Below are 20,243 nucleotides of genomic sequence, written 5' to 3'. Positions count from 1 at the left end.
GTGCCATCTGGGAAATAAATCTCTCTGGGCAGCTAATTACAAGAGAATGTCCTTTCTAGCACGTTGGCTGGCGTACTATACACCGGAGGCCCTGGAGAGAATGTACCCTGAAGTTCAGAATAAGTATTTTAGATACAAAGCTAAAGACTAGGGAGGATGGTGTCATATTTTCTTTTCCTGCCCAAAGTTGGAATCTTTTTGGAAGGAGATATTCGCAGATATTGAGCTGGCAATTGGGAAAGCATTTTTGCCAGAAGCGGTGGTGGCCTTGTTTGGTATATGTAAAGAGAGGAGCAGGTTTAACAAAACAGAAGAAGTATTTATTTTTATATCTTGTGTAGTTGTTAGGTCCTTGATTCTTCAAAACTGGAAATCCGGGGAGATTCCATCTCAGCTAAAATGGTTTAATAAAATGAGGAGATCATGTTATTTTGAAAGAGCTTATGCAGGTAGGGTGGGAGCCATCGCAAGATTTGAAAGAAATTGGAAATATTTTGAGAAATTGGAATTATTGAAGGTTAGATGATGAAGAAAGAGAGGAGAAAGAGAGTGCCGGCTTATTAATGAAAGTATTAGAGTGTTTATTCAGAATATTCGCACTTTATTGTATTATTGCAGATTTTAGCAATTTTTGTACAATTTTGCACTAGCACTTTAAAAATTGCACTTTAATGGATTATAGTACATTTTGCAGTTGCACTTTATTGCGGTTTTGCACATTTGCAGTGGTACTGTTTACCTAAAATTGAAGGATTTTGCACAAGGGCTGCTGTAAGTTGCTATAAGGGAACCGGCTGTGTCCCTTTTTCCTCTTCCTCTTCTTTAATCCTCTCCTTTTACTCCTTTTTTTGTCTCTTGTTGATTGTCTAAAAATTGTTTAACTGTTAAAATGTGATGTGAAAGATGTCACTGTTTTTTTATTCTGTACCATTGACTTCCTATTGCTATGTTCAATAAAAAATTTTTTTTTTTTTAAAAAGTGTGAGATTTTACCTTTAACTAAATACACTTTCAAACCAGATTTCAATGCCTCTAACTTTACTTGGAGCTCTACTCACATTAAATATCTAGGGTTGCATGTCACCTCCTCCATCCCTGACACTGTGTCTCTCTGTATGAATAAATGTATTTAAAAGATTTAAGATTTAATTGCTAGGTGGCACCCTCTTTATTTATCTTGTTGGGGTCGCCTCGATACCATAAAGATGATGCTGTCTGCAATCAGTATGTATACTATTTCCAATATCCCGGTTCCCATCCCTACAATTTTTTTTTCAAAGGATTAACTCCATTCTTTCCTCCTTTTTATGGAATAAAAAGAAATCCTGAATGTCTCTTTTTAGATTAATGCGACCTAAGTCGAACAGTGGAGTTAATTTTCCCTATTTTACGGCTTATCAGAAGGCATTCCTCTTACGCCAAGCCTCCCTTTGGTTGCGGGATCATGCAGAAGATTGTCCTTTATGGACCACAATTGAACGTCTCTTTTTATCTCCCTACTCTTTCGCTGAGTACCTCTCTTTTTCACGTAAGCCGCAATCATTGTCCACACCTATAATCAAATTAACATCTAAATTACTTCGCTCTTCCTCCTCTCCTACTTATAATACTGTGGAAGACTTCCTTATTTCTACCATATGGCACAATAAAAGTTTACTTATCAAAAATAAACCTTTTTACTGGAAAAACTGGCGCCAAAAGGGGTTAATTTGGATACATCAACTATTCTCACAGTCACAACTCTTACCTTTCTCATCACTCAGCCAGCGATTCAATTTACCTCCTTCCTTCATTCACAAATACCTTTTACTCAAAGAGGCGGTTATGACTACATATACCCCATTATCTACTACACTTACATCTCTTAACACTCCTAATTCTGCATTACAATTACATAATTTCGGGGCGTGGCTTGGACGCCGAGGGAGATGGCGGCTCTCTGAGTCTCTCTGCTCGTGCCGTGAGATCGCCTTGATCTGGAGCGTGCAAAAACCCTCTTCAGCGCCGACATAAATAAAGAATTGGGCGCCGGAATGTGAGCGGATCAAAAGGAGTGCTCAGTCGACGAGCTACATGAAGCAGAAGTCCGGTTTTCTTTGATTGCAGCTCCGCTCCGGAGGGCTGCTGGGCTCTAGTAGAGGACGGCGGGAGGAAGGCTGCGGGACCGCCCAGCAGACCGCCGAGGACGCCGGCAGACGGAATCAAGGACCCAGCTCGTCATGAGGGCAGTCTTCTAAGACTCTGGCGGTGAAACGGACTGGGAGTTGCATGAGCAGGAAAGCGGGGGTAGAAACCGTGAGTAAATGCAACACCTGGCGGGCACATCGAAAGAGCACGGACATTAGCCAGCGCTCGTACTTGTACACTCACAAAATGGCGGCATAATGCATTTGCTGGGAACTGTATGGAATACAAGCTAATTCTGTCCATATACTGTCAGCGCTGCCACTGGGGTAAAGGTGCTGAAAACGGCTGAATTTTAAAAAAAACGAGTGAACACTGATATCACTAAGAAACTTGAAAATCGGTATTCTGATGACAAGAGGAAATGTGCTTTCAGTGATGTTTTGACCCCTGAGGATTAATAGCGACCTTTTATGAAGCTTGACCATGATCCCAATTCAACCTAACTACTCTGATAATGCTACGAAATCAGGGCTGCTACAATTCCTTACGCTATGATGGCTGGATGCTGGCCCATCGTGAATGAATGTTTAGCTGATGTCTTACATTGGGCAACAGTTGTGGGCAACTGAGGATTGGCAAAAGCTGGCAAAGGCAGTACAGAGAGAAGAGTCTGAATGTATGCCTGAGATTGCGCCTATCACACGCTGTGTCACTGCAACGCGAATGAATGTGAGTTCTACGCCATGCATATTACCTATTTAACGCTGTGGTGGTCTCCAAAATGGCGACGCAAGCTCCCACCCTGTGATAAAGAATGATGCCCTCAGCACAGTGACCGACACAGTGACCGACCTAATCTATTAACGGGCAGTTGCGTTGATTGCCGGCTCCTGGGTGTCTCGGCTTTCTTAGTGGTCAAAAAGAAAGTGCGTCACAGCGGACAGGCACAAATCAAGGGAATCATTGTCCACGATCAGTCAGTCCATACCACGAATGAACATGTCAGACAAAGAGCTAGCCAAAAGCCTCAAGAGACTTAAGTCTGATCTGCCCTCACCTGGTAAATGGAGGAAAGATAACCCGGATCCAATAGATTTAATACTTAGCAGACTTGATGAAGTCAGAGATCTGGCGAAAGCGACAAAGGAAGAAGTGGCAGCAATCAGGCAAGATAACCGTGACACCAACGCAAAACTTTTAGAGGCGGAAACGAGGATTAGTAAACTCGAGGATATGGAAGTTAAGACCTGCAACGCAGTTAAACGCTTGTGCATAGCAGCGGATCAGACAACACGGAAACTTGCTGAATTGGAGGACCGGAATCGAAGGGGGAACCTACGCATTTTTGGCATTCCGGAAGGTTCAGAGGATCAAATGGGGGGCTGCGTGGCTTTTCTTGAGTCCTGGTTTACCCAAGCTACTAACATGACGTTTCTGCACCCTTTAGAATTTGATAGAGCCCACAGAGTCCCGGCCAGGATCTCAAAGGATCAAAAGGGTCCCAGAGCTATTGTTTGTAAACCGCTCCGGTACCAGCATGTAGAACAGATTCTTACCTTCATGCGTAAAAACAATCACATTTTGTGGAAGTCTGTCAAGGTCTACATATCCCAAGACTACAGTAAAGAGATGGTGGACGTCAGGAAAGCATTCTTGGCACTTCGACCGCAGCTGAAGAAAAGGGGCTTCCAATATGGATTCATTGGTCCGGCAAGGTATCGAGTGATTATTCAGGGCTCTCCACACATTTTTTCAGATCCACTGAAATTGAAGCGTATGCTGGATGGCCCTGATGACTTGGACATGGAGACAAACAATCCTGAAAGCTCCGCCGACCAGGCTTCAGCATCAGGTTATAAATGAAGGGCATCCTGGTAGACTCATTTTCCAATGGTTTTCTACTTCTGGTTGTTAAGCAGAAAAAAGGAATATGTTCAACTACGGTGTCACACGAATATGGTTCTTCTGGAAGCAAGGATTAAGTCCAAGCTTAAGGCTTTTTGATTCGGAGTTCATGTCTCCATATATGTCTTCATACTGTACACATTTTCTATTATCTTTGAGGGCACAGGTTAGGGCCCAGGTTTAAAGCTTTGATTGAGGTTTTCATATCAACATATATATATTCTTCTACCTTGAGCTATTTCGTTTGATTGGTCTAAGGCGCTTTCAAATGCCTCACTACGTAGCTATATACCTTTACCAGCTGGTAATGCTGTGGGTTCTGTTACCCAATTATATGACAGTAATGCCTTGTTTCGTTTATCTCTTATCTTACAGTCCTTGAATACCCTCATACGTTCTGGATGACTAGATACATGGTTTAATGTAGTTGTGATAGTTAGAACAACTCACGAGTTTTCAGTAAATGTTAATAGTCTTGTATGCTCCAATAATATGGATATGTTTTGGCACGGGGAGGCTACACCGTACTCTCTCTCCAATCGCCATGCCTACTGAATACAGGTGGGGTGGGGAGGGTGGGGGGTCGAAGGGATTGGGGGTTCGGGTATGTGTTACATGTTTTTTATGTTTGATTCTTCTTTTTCTTCTTCTTGCTTGCATTTTCTATATTACGCGGGGCACTTGATGGTGGTGTGGGTTATAGCCTTTATGTTCACTCATATGTCAATTCAAAGTCTCGGGGAGATGGAATATTAACATCTGGTAGTTGGTCAAATGTGATGCATGTCTTTTTCAAGATGAAGCATTCTTTAACTGTTCAATCATAATGCTGTGAATACTCCGATGGGAGTATGTAATATGGACAAAATGAAGATATTGTCACTCAACGTTAAAGGTTTGAACCAGCCAATCAAAAGACAAAAAATCTTAGATTATGTGCGTAGGTTGAAAGGTGATATTGTATTGCTACAAGAGACTAAACTGGAGGCTAAACTTTTTTACCACCTGAGGAATAAGTTCTACAGTGAGGTTGTTGGTGCAGAATCGGTACAAAAGAAGAATGGGGTGTTGATTCTTGTCGCAAAGAAATCGAAGGTGGAGGTTTTGTCTCATGAGGCAAGCTTAGACGGGAGGTGGGTCACGGCCAAACTAACCAAGGATAATACGGAGTTTTATGTCACGAGCGTATATGCCCCTAACAACAGCGACCTCAAGTTTTGGGAGGATTTAAATAAACACATGGAAAATATCCCAGATAGCGCTGTTCACATAGTGGGTGGTGATTTTAATCTCCCAAAAGACGCAACGCTAGATAGGGACTCCCACTGCCCGTTCAAACCAAATAAATCTCATAGAGCCTTCAATAATCTGTGTGAACGCTTTCATTTAGTGGATGCTTGGAGGCTCCAGAACCCTACAGGGAGGGAGTACACTTTTTACTCTACACCGCATGACTCATACTCCAGGATTGACTACATCCTCATAACACAGAACGGGGTACCCAGAATAGAGTCCACCATTATAGAGCCTCGTGTGGTGTCGGATCATTCTTGTATTTCCCTGTCCGTTGTAAATGCCAAATCATCTCCTCGGCAGACGTCTTGGCGCCTGAATGACGAGATACTAAGCGATGCTCAACACAGAGCTACAATACAAGCTGCCATTGCCTCTTACCTGCAAATTAATAAAGAAGGAGACACATCTGATCTTATTAGATGGGATGCTATGAAAAGTACAATACGGGGAGTATGTATCAAGATTAGGTCTGCCATGAATAAAAATTATAACGCGAAATTGGATTCCCTTGAAAGTGAAATTGGAGATCTAGAAAGTAAGCATCTAAGATTAAGAGACAATATGACTCTTTATGCTCTGGCAAATAAAAAATATGAATACAATAAGTTAATAAGTGAAAGGGCGGGAATCTGGCTAGACAAAGGCAGGAGGTTTAAGATTTGTGAATCCAACAAAGCGGGTAAGAGTCTTGCTTCATATTTGAAATTTAAAGTACAAAAGAACTGTATTAACATACTTAAGGATGCCTCAGGGAACTCGCATTCTGAGCCAGACAAGATAGCTGAGGTGTTTAGGGTGTTCTATGAGGATCTGTACGCGAAAAATACAAAGGTGGAGGAAGATAAAATTAAGAATTATTTGGATGAGTGTGATCTTCCAAGGTTGACTGCTGAAGATCAGGTGGGTCTAAATGGTCCGATCAGTGCTGTAGAAGTGGAAAGTGCTATTAAAAAATTGAAATCAGGGAAGGCACCAGGCCCGGATGGCTTTACAGCAAAATTCTATAAAACATTCCCAACTATGTTGACAAGGCCCTTGCTAAACCTATTCCAAGAAATAAATAGCTCTGGGGAGGTAAAGGGCACTCTGGCGGAGGCAATAATTGCAGTACTCCCTAAGGATGGGAAAGACCCATCGCTCCCAAAAAACTACAGGCCAATTTCACTAATCAATATTGACTGTAAGATCTTAGCAATGATACTTTCTGCACGTCTCCAAAAGGTGCTCCCGCAACTAGTTCATCCATCTCAAGCGGGCTTTCTAAAGCATAGGTTGTCCAGTGATAACACACGAATTTTGGCGCATGTCCTGGAGAAAGCTAAGCTTTTGGAAACCCCTACAGTGGCAATAACGTTAGATGCAGAAAAAGCCTTCGATAAGGTTGATTGGGCCTTTCTCGAAGCAGTCCTCAATAAATTTAACTTGGGGAATACATTTACACGGTTAGTGATGTCCCTTTATTGCTGCCCCTCGGCACGAGTCAGAGCGGGAGGATCGTTTTCGTCCTCCTTTTGCTTGAAACAAGGTACGAGACAAGGGTGCCCCCTATCACCATCGTTGTTTTTATTGGCAATCGAACCGTTCCTACACCATATAAGAAAAGATCCTAAGATCACAGGTATACCGTTTGGAGACTGCACGATCAAGTTGACCGCATATGCGGATGATGTGCTTGTCCTATCTGAAAGGGCGGATGAGGCAGTGTCTGCACTCATGTCGGACATTGAAGATTTTTCGAAGGTATCGGGTTACAAGCTAAATAAAGACAAGACGGAGGTTAAACTGCTGAACAATATAGGGGATAAGGGGATCCTGGGGGATTCTGGTCTTACATGGCAGCCCAAATGCTTTAAGTACCTGGGGTTGGACTTTGATAAGGATTTAGTCTCCACTCTAAAAATAAATGAAGAATCGACTCTGAAAAAAATATCCACCCTTCTAGAAAGTTGGTCCCCAAAATTTCTGTCATGGTGGGGCAGGGCTGAGACTCTCAAAATGATGTCGACACCCTTAGTTAACTACCTGGCCAGTATGCTCCCCATGACGTTCTCTAATAATTTTGTCCTGAAAATAGACCAGCTGTTTGGTAACTTCCTGTGGCGGGGCAAGAAAGCCAGGATATCTCTAAAGAAACTGCAACTGGCAAAAGATAAAGGCGGCCTGGGTCTGCCATCGTTCAGGAACTACCAGACAGCCTTTCTTTGTAAACAAGGTGCTCAATGGTTGATAAAATCGCCAACTTACACTCCTGTGTGGATTGACATCGAGAAGTCATTAGTTGGCAATGCCCCACTTGAATCTTTACTCACCATGGATCTATCCCACCTGCCTCACTCCAGATATATAATGTTAAATACCAGAAGGGCCCTACTCAGACTTGACCAATCCCATAAAACCACATTGACATTCTCTAAATCATCATGTATGTCATTATGGAGAAACCCCTATCTTAAACACGTGGGCGTGGAACTCTTCTGGGAGTCATGGTCCGGGAAAGGTATTAATCTCGCAGGAGATTTGTATGACAATAGCGAACCAATCCCGTTCTCAAGCTTACAGACGAAATTTGACCTGTCCCCGATAGACTTCTATAACTTTCTAAAAGTCAAGGCGACACTTACTAGCCGTAACTTCAAACCCTACACTCCGTGGCTGACAACACATCTCCCACGCATTATGCACACAGGTCACTTCGTTTCCAAGGTGTATAAACTGTTGCTACCGATGCCTAGCAAATCTCACAGAATTGTGGAGGCGAAATGGGAAGCGGAACCTAACTCCACAGGAATAGAGTTGGATTGGGAACTGATTCATAAGTCAGCACTTGCCCACAAAATATCACCCATCCTTTTCCAGACAAAGTATATGCTCATAAATAGGTCCTTCTGGACTCCCGAAAAGCTATTTAAATGTAAATTACGTGACTCTCCGGAGTGCTGGAACTGCCAGTCAGGGACTGGTGATCTCCCTCACATGCTATTCAAATGCCCCATACTGAGTGAATACTGGGAGAAAATATTTGTATGCATTCATCATGTATTTAAGATAAAGCCAATGAAGGAATTTATATATGTCATTCTAGGGGGGCTGGAACCGCGATTAACAGATGTGCATGACCGCCAGCTTTTGGATTTAATGTTGACATTGGCTTGTAAAGTTGTTTTATGCAAGTGGAAATGTGCTAAGGAAGTAAATTTCAAGATTTGGCAGGAATGGCTGTCTTTCCTAAGAGGTGCCACGAATCAGGCGCTACAGTCCTCTACGTGGTGTCCATCCAATAAGAAGTTGTGGAAGTCACTAGACAATTCATCCCTTCATTTTGAGCCGCCTTGAAGTGATATGACCTTGTAATAGTACCTTGGATGTATGGGTGTGAACCTAGTCCGTATGTTAAGCTATTCCCATTACATCCACACGTCGAGTGTTTAACAACTTAATCAACAACCATGTGGCAAGCAAGAGTGTTCCTTCTCTTTATCTTTATTATTTGTAGTTTCTGTACTGGTCTGACAACATCTGTATCAATTCACTTTTGATGGAAGATTTAATGTAATGTCTTTTGCTTTTGTTTTCTTACTTCAATAAAAACGATTTGAAATAAAAAAAAAACAATTACATAATTTCTTGAAAACTACCTCCAAGGCTTCCATCATATACAAGTATCTTCATGATACTAACAATAACTCTGTTCGGTCAAAATCCAAAACAGAAGAATTATGGGAACACGATCTTGCTACTTCTTGGCCAGTATCTTTATGGAATAAAATATGGATTAAAATCCGGAAAACGTCTAGAGCTGCTAACATAACGCAGACATTATTTTTCTTATTTACCAGATTCTTCTCCCGCCACGAGATTTAAGCAAAAAATGTACTACCTTATTAGATGTCTGTTGGGCATGCTCAACCCCGGAGGCAGATTTGTTGCATATGTTATTTGCTTGTCCTCACGTACATCATTTTTGGAAACAGGTATGGTCTCAAATCAACTTGATTTTCCGTACTCAACTTCCCTTTTCTTTTACCCATGTTTCTTTGGGAAGTCTATCTTCTTGTTGGGACATCACTACGCTTAATGTTAACATCATTGACTTATTAATAGCAGTTGTGTTCCAACAAATCACAGCCAATTGGAAAGACTTCTCCAAGATTTCATTTAGGGCTTGGTGGTATAATGTTTGTCATAATCATAAATTGGACACTTCCTTTGTTTATCCTTTGCATATGGCTGCTAAACGACAAGATTTGTGGTCACCTGTTACAATGTATCTTGATATTTGTGCTAGTCGTCCTTTTCATTTGCAGCCTAGCCAACAGGAAGTCTCGAAACCTCCTTGAATCCCCTTAACGTTCTTTATTTCTTTGCTACTTTATTATTTATTCTCTTAATTGTCATATATTATTTTCTCTTTTCTATGTTATTCTCCTTTCATATATTGTTAATGTAGTAATTTTTGGGATGATCTTTATGTATGTTTTGCCTTTGAATTTCATCCTTTGTAATGACACCCTTAATTCTCTTAATAAAATGTTCTTTTTAACTAAAAAAAGAGTGCCAGGGATCCATTGTGTAGGTTACAGTTGCTGGAGGAAACAGATAGGTTTCTTCACATGTGGGGATGGAGTCATCTACAATGAACGTTAGGAGAGGAAGGGGTGAAAATCTCATACCGGGTCACTGGCCTTCCCACAATCTGAATTCAGACCGTTTTCCATCACTGCCGCAATGCTGGCCCCCTATGCCCCATTCAGCAACATATGTCACCACCAACACTGACTGCTGGCAGTTTTTAGGTCGAGCCTTCACAGTGCATTCGCTGCAAAGGAAAACAACCTTTTCCGAGGGCTTAGGCTTTTCAGCCAAGCACGTGCACTCATTCCATTGCCTTCAATGGCAATGCGTGCACGTCAGGAGATTCACTCGCTGGAGCGCGCGGCCCATCTGGATCAATTATCGCTCACTCGAGTGAATCCCTCCCCCCTGCTGCCGCGCAAGCGCTTTTTTTCTTTTTTTTTTTGAGATTGCTGAGTTCTCGGAGCAGGGGAGAGTATCTCCCTCGCCTGTTAACTTTAATGTTCAGCCCCTAATTTTCCCAGTGCTTGTGGGGGCAGACTTGCAGCTGAGCCTAGTTTCTTTGCGTTGGCATACCGACTTAATCTTGAATGTTCTAGCCACAAGAGAGCTAAATAAATTGTGGCTGCATTTAGGTGGTTTGTCAGCGCACCATCTACACAAGTCATCTGACGTGCCGCATCCCTCCATTCATGCTTCGTTTTAAAGTAGAAATAATACATTAACCTCTCCGAGAAAAAAATGCACGCACATAGCAATCTCGTCTTCCTTGACTACAATTGAGCAGTCTCTTTAATCGGCAAAAACAAAGTGGCAACCGTTGTAGATGGGAGCAAGCTAAGATTAGGTGCCTGTATTTTACACTGCACATTACCCCTACCGCTTTCGTCCTCTCATTCTGCCAACTACTTGCCTTTTATACCCATGTATAGGACTTGCCCAGCTTCATAATATCCCTTACGTTTTTCACATTGTTGCCTGGTTTGAATTGCGCGCGCTCTTTCTAAACTTTAAACCTTTGTTTTTTTTTTCACCATCTCTTTCCTTCGCATACACCCACGCGTGCTTGCTGTCTTTATTCTAAAACAACTGTGAATAAAAAAATTGTGCCTTTCATTTTTTGTGTGTTTTTTTTGCAGCGTCGCGCTCTAATATTAATAATAATAATAATAAAGAAATGTATAAAGCGCATGGTTACGCCCGCCATCTTGGCGTGTCCCCGCCCTGGGTGAGAGGAGGTGAAAATAAACACAACTGAGGACCACTTAATACTAGCCAGAAAACAGATATGTTTTAAGCAGCTTTCTAAATTTCGCTTCAGAGCTTTCCAACCTAAGTTTTAGCGGGAGCTTATTCCAGTTCTGAGCAGCCCGGACCCTGAAAGAATGACCCCCATTCCAACAGCCCAGTCCCACTGGATCTAATAGACCTCCTTGGCACATACCTCATGACCAGGTCGCTCAAATAAGCAGGGCCAGTATTGTGGGAAATACGGTGACAGATGCATAGAGTCTTAAACATAACTCTTTCCTTAACTGGGAGCCAGTGCAGTGAGTCCAGGGCTTTTTTTGAAGCCGCTCTCCTAGGCTGCATAAGAACCAGCCTTGCGGCAGCATTCTGCAAGACCTGTAGTCTCCCAAGACCCTTTGCCGTGGCCCCAAGATAGAGGATATTACCATAGTCAAGGCGAGATGTGATTAGAGCATGCACCATTGTCTTCCTAGCCCCTAACGGTAGGAGGTCCAATATTTTATGCAGTTTTTTTAGTACTCCGAAACATTTCCCGACTACCCACCTAATATGTCCATCATGGGAAAGAGTAGAGTCCACCCAGATCCCCAGATTTTTTGCCTCGTTGTAAGGTATAGGGGTAGGGCCCAAACTCGGAAGCCACCATTCCGAAAGTCCAGCTTGATGAATCATTCCCACCACCAGCACCTTAGTCTTGCTGCCATTCAATTTCAGGCAGTTCTTATCCATCCAGGAGGCAAGCTCCTGCATGCAAGCCCTGAAATTAGAGGCCGCAATCTCCGGTGACTGGGATAATGAGATCAACAGCTGGGTATCATCAGCATAAGAGACAACCTCCACTCCAAAACCCTGAACTATCTCCACCAAAGGAGACATGTATAGGTTAAACAGGGTGGGACTGAGGGCAGAGCCCTGAGGTACTCCCTGATCCAATTTAATGTCCCTGGAGTAGTATGCACCCTGTCTGACCTGAAAATTGCGATCTACTAGGAATGATTTTAACCACCTTTATTCAGACATTGCAGCAAGGTGTAGTGGGCTACAGTGTCGAAGGCGGCACTGAGATCTAACATAATGTAATGTAATGTAAATATGCTTTTGTAGAGCGCAGCTATCACTCCAAGGAGCATCTTGGCGCTGTAGCCCCTAACCTAAGCTGGAATAGGCCGGAAAAACTACTCACACATCAGTCTCATCTTCGCCTATATCCTTATGTTTATACCAGAGTCATACATACTGTATCCGGGAGGTTGAAAATCCAGGTCTTCAGGGCCTTTCTGAATTGGTTCTCCAAGGGGATTTGTCGCAATTTGGGTGGAAGCTTGTTCCAGGCCCTAGCGCCCAGTACTCCGAGAGATTTTCCTCCCTTCGTGGACAACCTGAAAGTGGGGATCAGCAACAGGTTCATATTAGAGGACCTGAGGGTACGAGACGGTGCATAATGTCTAAACCGAAGTAAAAAATACTTGGGTCCTTGCTGGTTGTAGGCTCTGAAAGTAATGACCAGGATTTTAAACAGTACACATTTGTGGATGGGCAGCCAATGCAGGGTCCTAAGCGCAGCCGAGGCAGATTACCTCCTTGGCCAGTTCAGGACCAGACAGAGCCATGGTGCACCCCGCATCAGCCCCTTGTCTAATGGTTTCCTTGGCACGTAGCAGGGCGGTTTCCGTAGAATGCCTTGCCCAAACACCCGATTGTGACGGATGGAGGAGACTTGCGTCTTCCAAATGAGTCATCAGTTGGCGATTGGCCACCTTCTCCACCACCTTTGCCAAAAATGGCAAAAGCGAGATGGGACGCAAATTTTCTAATTTGTCTTTACTGACATTCGGCTTCTTCATGACCGGGAGAACAATAGCTTGTTTCCAGTTCCCAGGCAGCGTGTGTAGACTGAAAGAGACATCTTACACATGCCTAATAAATGGTTCAAGAGTATCCAAAATTTCCCCCATCACCCTAGGTGGAGCAGGATCTCTTGGGGAACCAGATTTGACACTAAAGCAGATACTTCTTAGGGTCTCAGAAGGGAGGACCGTGAAATTGTTCAGTCTCAACCCTGTCTTGCTTTCTCCCATCTGTTCTTCAAATTCAGCACCTCTCATTACAGTCCCTGAGAAGGATGAATACATTTCCTTCACCTTCTTTGAGAAGTAATTTGCAACCCGATTGCACTCCTCAACAGAACCCCTGCTTGGCACAGCCGTAGCCGCCAGGGAGGAGATTTCCTTATATATTTTGAAGAGTTCTTTAGTGGAATTCTCCGCCGTTCCAATTCTGGTCTTGTAATGAGTGGCTTTAGCTCGTCTTACCAAACCCTGATATTTCCTCTGTTCCTCCCTATATGTCAGTCTATCCTGGTTCCGAGATCCTTTTCTCCACTGCCTCTCAAAAAACGTTTACATTCTGCTTTTATCCGATGTAAGGCAGGGGTAAACCAGGGTGCCGTTTTCTGCCCTCTGCCCCTAACTTTTTTTAAGAGCAGCTGTGCCACCTTATTGAGGGCATTAATAATGCGCCTCTCCAAATTCTCAGAGGCTGTATCACTGTCAGAACCACCCGGAAGACCACCCACACACAGCTCTCTATTAAAATCAGCCTGTACAAAATGTTTCCACTTCCTGCATGGGTGGTTGCCCATTGCTACCACCTGACCTTTGCTCTCTGGCATCCTTATCAAAAAAGGCACCAAAAAGTGATCCGACCAGGTAACTGGGAGAGGGGTAGGCACCTCAACATCCTCCCAGCTAGCAAACACTGGATCGAGTTGATGTCCGTGCTGATGAGTAGGGGCGACTGATTTCATGCCTAGATGTAATGACTGCAAGTGCTGGCAGAGATCGGCTGCCTCCTTATTCATAGGGTCCTCCAGATGGAGATTCAGGTCTCCCAAAACCAGGAGCTTATCATGCCTTAAGGCTAAATGAGCAATGCCCTCCAGCAGACTTGGCAGAAAGGGTATTGGGGAACCAGGGGGTCTGTAGATCAAAAACCCTGTTACCGTAAGGTTCGGGCTTATCTTCAATTTGAAAGAACCAGCTTCACTGTCACCTACTATGACAGGTTCCATGGTGCATTCAAGGGAAGATCTAGAGACTACCGCTATCCTCCCTCCTCTGCCTACCGCTTTATCAATTCTAGTAATGGTATAGCCAGGTGGGAGTGCCTCTATAATATCGGGAACTGACGGGAACCCTTCCCCCCCCCCTAGCAGATTCTTGCTCACGCAGTTTGAGGAGGCGATATTGAGCCGCTGGTTCTGTTAGAGCAGCTCCCCTGATTGGTTGGGGGGTATCCGGCAATAGGGGCTACATGAAGAACAACCTTTCATCACTCGTACAAGCATTCATTCATGCCACCTGTGCTGTAACTATCAGTGGGTGGTGCACTTTTGCTGCCTTTGTGGTACCTCATCTGTTGTGAGGGAAGCTTGCTCTGCTCATACCAATGTAGGGTAGGTTCACGGCGGGACTGGTGTATAACATGTATGAGGGTTAGGTAGAAGGTTGCACTGTTGCCACCTGTGCAGTAAATGTCGAATGTGCGTAGAATACTTGCATGCATGCATTGTACTACCTTTGTACTAACTATTTTGTGTATGTGCAGTAAGCTTGCTAAGTTTTTCAATATTGTGCTTATTTCATATGTTAGGTTAACTTGCATGTGAGGGAAACTCGCATTGCATTTGCTCATGTAATCGGTCCCCTTTCTTCAGTCTTCGGCAACGTTTGATAATAATATATATATATTTTTTTTAAATGGACTTTGTCAATGCTTTTTCTATGATACATTAAAGTAAATACTCCGGATTCAAAGTCAACCACAGCTGTCAGCCTTGCGATCCATATTATGCTCTTAAAACACAACGGGGCAGATTTACAAGCCCCTTACGCCACATCTGCGCCGCCGTTGCATCACTTTTGTGCCGCAGTGGCTGCGCAAAGGCAGCGCCATGCTGCGGGGTATTTACAAAGTGTTGCATCTATGGAGATGCGTCATGTTGTAAAGCCCTGCGCCACATGTGGGCGTGCCAGCACAGGGGGGGCGTTCCAGCGCAGGAACGCCTCGCAAAAGTGACTGAGTGAAATCTACAAGATTTCACTCAGTCACTTTTACGGCCATGCTGCATCAAAACCCTGCGCCTGCTTGAAGCAGGCGTAAGGATTGACGCAGCATGTTAGGGATAGAGGCACCCCGAGCCTTGCTGGAGCTGCGTCGCGCTTGCGTCGCAACACCAGCAATGCACCGTCTTTCCGCCGGGGGATGCGACACGCATCTGTCCTTCTGTGCGCCTTGGTGCGCCGCATTGTAAATGTGGCGTATCAGTGGTGGCGCACGGGTGGGCAGATGCGTCGAAACTCTCCTGGCGCATCCCTGCTGATTAGCAGAGATGCGCCAGAAGTAGCAAATGTGCCCCAACATACATAACATCAACAGGCATTTAATGAAAGGGGGTAGTCAGGATTCACAGTTGGCGCATCTTGTTGCATTTTCTTTTGTGACCCTCCCGTGGGCTGCCACTTTGGTTGTCACTGACTAAAAATAAAGTATAAAAAACAACAATGGGAGAGGTAGGGAGAATCAAGGACACTCTCTCAGTCCCCGGTTAGATGCAAGTAAACAAAAAAAGAGAGGTCAAATCAGTCTCAGAACTGCCACAGAGATGGAGCGAGATAGATAAGGATCACACACTCACTTTGGGTGGATAGGAAGGCCCTCACACACCGACCTAGTCAGTGTCATGCTTCATCACTGGGCCCCACCAAAGAGGCGGAGTGCCTCTTTGGTGTGCTGCGACGCCAGAAAGACTGCGGAGCTGTTTGTGTGAAGAGGGGCGTGTTGTGAGGGTAATTAAAATTAAAAGTGTCTAAAAGGGTATCAGTAAAAAGAAGTTTAATGAGTGATCCCTAAGACACAGATAAAGAGTATTATGTGTCTGAATTCAGTTGCCAAGGTTTAGGATTGGTTAAATTCAGAGAAAATACATTAAGTCAGTCATTAAGTCAGTCAACATGTTTCTGCCATATGGGTGGTTTCAATTTACCAAGGCATTCATCAGGACTAAACCCCGGCGGTATGGACTCTCTAATCGTCCACCCTGACCTGGGGGCGTGAAAGTCAAAATTGTAAAAAAAAGGTGAAAAAAGTGCTTTAGAAAAAATGGAAGAGCGGGTCGCTCATTCCAAAAATGCTTCAAAATCAGGAGTATCTCCGCACTTTAAAAACGGGCGCTACTTGCACCATGGGTCTCGGGAGGGGGGTTGGAGCGTGCCTGGCACATCGCCCTCAGCGCTCTCAGCCCGCTGGAAACTTGTGTTCAGCCTCAGAACCGGACCTTGTAGTCGTGCTTGTGTCCTGACAAAGCGGAGGGACTTGCCTGTCATTTTACTGCCCTGAAGACGGAACCCTGCAATCCTGAGCCCGTGTGCTCCACCTTACTTGGATTAATATCGCCCTGAAGCCGGAACTCTGTTTGAGCCCGTGTGCTCCACCCCAGGGTTTGTACTGCAGCTGAGGGAATTGAAGCGGCCAGCAGGAGCGGGACTGCGAGGCCCAGAGGTGCTTGCGCCAGGTCATCGCGCGCACCTGGTGCCTCTTCCCGCCCCCCTCCTCCTCCTACTTAGCCCAGCATCCAGACGCGAACGCGGGACGCGCGCGGACGGAAGCGTGGGCGAAGACCGGGCAAAGAGCGGGCCCTCTGTGGCCCTCCGAGGCCTGAGGAGGCCGGGCCGGGCTAGAACCCCTGGTTGAACATTGTACAGTCCTGGACTATTGGAGTAAGTGTTTGGTGGACAGACATTATTGGCTATTATGTCTATTGAAATATTAACCCCGGAGTATGTAGGCCCTGATAAACCTGTGAGCTTGATTAATGGGAAATTAGATAATTATTTTAAGAAATCTGTCATGGACTCTCCCTCAACTCCGACCCTAGCAGAACGCCGGGCTGAGCGCCGACGCTCGGTAGAAAGTCTAAAAAATAGATTATTAAACGACTCACCTGTTCTGATTACTTTTACCTTGGATGGCACTTTAATTGAGAATGTTTGTACTCTCTCTCAGGATAGCGTTCCTTTAATATTCAGAGAGGGTACGTCTACGACTGACACAGAACCCCAGGATACCACTAATACTACATCTATACTTATTAATCCCAGTACAAATAAAACCATAGTTTCAACTAAGGCATTAATAACCCCTACCCCCAGGCAAATCAAATCAGCAAAAAATAGGGCAAAGAAAGTCACGCCCATTAAAATATATGGCCCTCCACCTAATAAAAAAAGGCGGAAAAGGTCCGATTTACCAAAGAGGAAAATTAATCATGCTGATTTTGGTATTAAAAACGATGCTAGTATAGGGGGAGTGCAGGTAGTAGCAACAGATAAAGGAAGGATAATCACATCACCTATACATTCTTGCCCCACCTCCAAAGCAGTACAGGTCAGCTCTATATCAGATAATTCCCCTGTTGTGGTGACACCACAGGATTCCCCTAATGGTGTCCTAATTGATAGCCTAGAGTCCATAATAAGGACTTATACCCTTGCTATCGTAGATAGACTCAATAAAATGGATGATAGGCTTGGGAAGATAGAGCGTGAACTGGGTACTAAGTTAGCAATTACCAAGGTTCCACCTAAACCTGTTTTACAAACCCCCACCATACCAATCCCAGCAAGTACTCCAGTTATAAATCCTACATCTGCCCCTGCCCAGACTGTAGCCATGTCACAATCATTACATACCGTGAGTGAAACTTTACCTAAAGCTAATCCGGTATTACTAAAAAGTAATTCCACACTGCCCCCCGCCGTAATGGTCAGCGGACCAACGAAGAGCTCAGGTCAAGTTTCCGGGAACCAGAAGAGGGATAGGGGGAATGGACGATCTGCTCAGGGTAATTATAATAAGGGTCCTCTCCCAGAACTTCCACCGGAAGCAGTGCCTTTCGTGGTGATCCTTACCGGGGTGCCAGAGTTAGAGGCGAACAAACGTGAGGGTTTTGCCCAACTGAAGAATAAAATAATGCATTGGTTGAGTTTGTATAGACCCATTGCAAATAACATCAATGGCGAAATCGTCCATGTTCGTCATCTCCCATGGCTAGGGGGAAGACCCAAAGACATTGAGGGCGACTTAGTGGTGATAAATTTTAGAGACCAGAATGCTGTTCATTTTATACTTAACTGGTCCTCAGATCACGATAGCAATCATATTACACCCCGCCCTCTCACATATTTTTACCCTCGTTCAGTGGTGTTCCCACCCCATCATCAATTCCCGTCAGCCCCTCCCCCCCTTTGCTGAGGCAAGTGTATCCAAACCCATACTGTCCACCCGTCTATAATAACGTTTTTATATCCAATGGTCAATATACCACACTAGCAGCTGACCCGCATGGGTGGAACATTGTGGCCCCAAGGCATAATTCCTTAGCACACAGGAGAATGGATCATCTTAAACCCTTCACGCCCCTAGAGACCACCAATAGGTTTGACCTGTTTAGTGGCCTGGAGGATTGTGACTGAAGCCAACCCGTCACAGGGGAGGTGGGCGAGGGAACTTGTGGCAATGCAGGGGGGGATGTGGGTTTCTGCATGGAGTCATTAGGCTCTACTGTGGACAATTTGCTTATGGGGTATAATGCTGCCAGTCATACTAGTTGTAAAAAATCTAATACTGGGCAGATTCAATGTATCCCGGATTCCATTACCCCGGGAGTTGGTATTACAACACATATAGACCCATTGACGTGTGGTAGTACTCCTATGAACAGGAATGTAACCCCTACACACATGAGCCCTCTGTCCAACGAGGATGTAAGTTCAATAGAGAGAGGTTATAAGCTGGGGAGCTGGAATATTGCTGGGTGGAACAATAAGATGGATCGTTTAGGGTGGCTAGAATTTCTAACCCAATTTGACATCCTATGTCTCCAGGAGACCTGGGCGACCGAAGATATCTGTCTTGATGGGTATGCTGCCTATAATTGTCATGCTCAGCCATCCAAAATGGGCAGAGCCAGTGGGTGGTTGCTGATACTGCTTTCTGTGAGGTTGCCGGTACAAGTGAAAATCCATCTGACTGTTGGCCTGCACTCGCAGTTGTTATGGTTGCAACATAGGAATGGGCGGAATGTTCTAATAATAAATCACTATAACCATGTTTTCAACCACTCAAATACTGTCACGGTTGAAGAACTTGATGCGGAGGTCGACAGGCTGTGTGAACATAGTGGAGTGTCCTTTGAAATTTTATGGGGAGGCGATTTTAACATTCACATGTGTCCCCTTGCTGGCATGAGGGTGTGTGGGTATGGCGGGGAGGATGGGGAAGACCAGGCCCACTTCCTACACTCTGCCTATGGGGATTCTCTAAGCACTCTCATGCTTAAACTGAATTTATGTATTATGTTACCTAGTGTAGACAGTGAGGGTAACCCGGTCCCAACCTTTATAGGTAGGAACTGTGCGTCGATTATTGATTATCTTATCGTCTCCTCTAGTATTATGGCATTGTGTACCTCCCCCATAATAGTAGACCTAGCCCTTAGTGACCACAACTGCCTAACAATGTACCTTTCTTTGTGGGGGGTTAAGTCAAACGTGTCGCATGTTACAGTGACAGACGTAGTCCCACACAGATCCAATGGCCCCAGAGTTAAGTGGGGTAGGCATAATGAGGAACGCTTACTAAGTACCATTGTGTCAGCCTGTTTAGATGAGGTACAATGTTGGCTTGAACCCGACAAAGGTAGTGCCGACATATTAGCCAGTTTTGATACCATCAATAAAAATATCGATAAAATCCTAACTGGCACAAAACCTAAAGGCACTAAGACTACTAGAGGTTGGTTCAATAAGGAATGCACCAAATCCCTACAAAAACTAAAAACTGCTCTTAACTGCAAACCTAGGGATAGGGATAGGGAAGCAGTCAGGGCTTTGAGGAGGGAATATACTATCCACCTGAAGGCCAGGAAACAGGAATTAAGGGAAGAGGCCTGGAACAACCTGACTATGGCCGTGGATCTTAAGGATGCCAAGCTATTCTGGTCCACGGTCAATAGTCCTTTTCTCCAGAAGGAT

The sequence above is a fragment of the Lissotriton vulgaris genome, chromosome 5 (genome assembly GCF_964263255.1).
Source record: "Lissotriton vulgaris chromosome 5, aLisVul1.2, whole genome shotgun sequence".
Lineage (NCBI taxonomy): Eukaryota > Metazoa > Chordata > Amphibia > Caudata > Salamandridae > Lissotriton > Lissotriton vulgaris.
The sequence above is the reverse complement of the archived record's forward strand: the minus strand, read 5'-3'. Positions refer to the sequence as shown.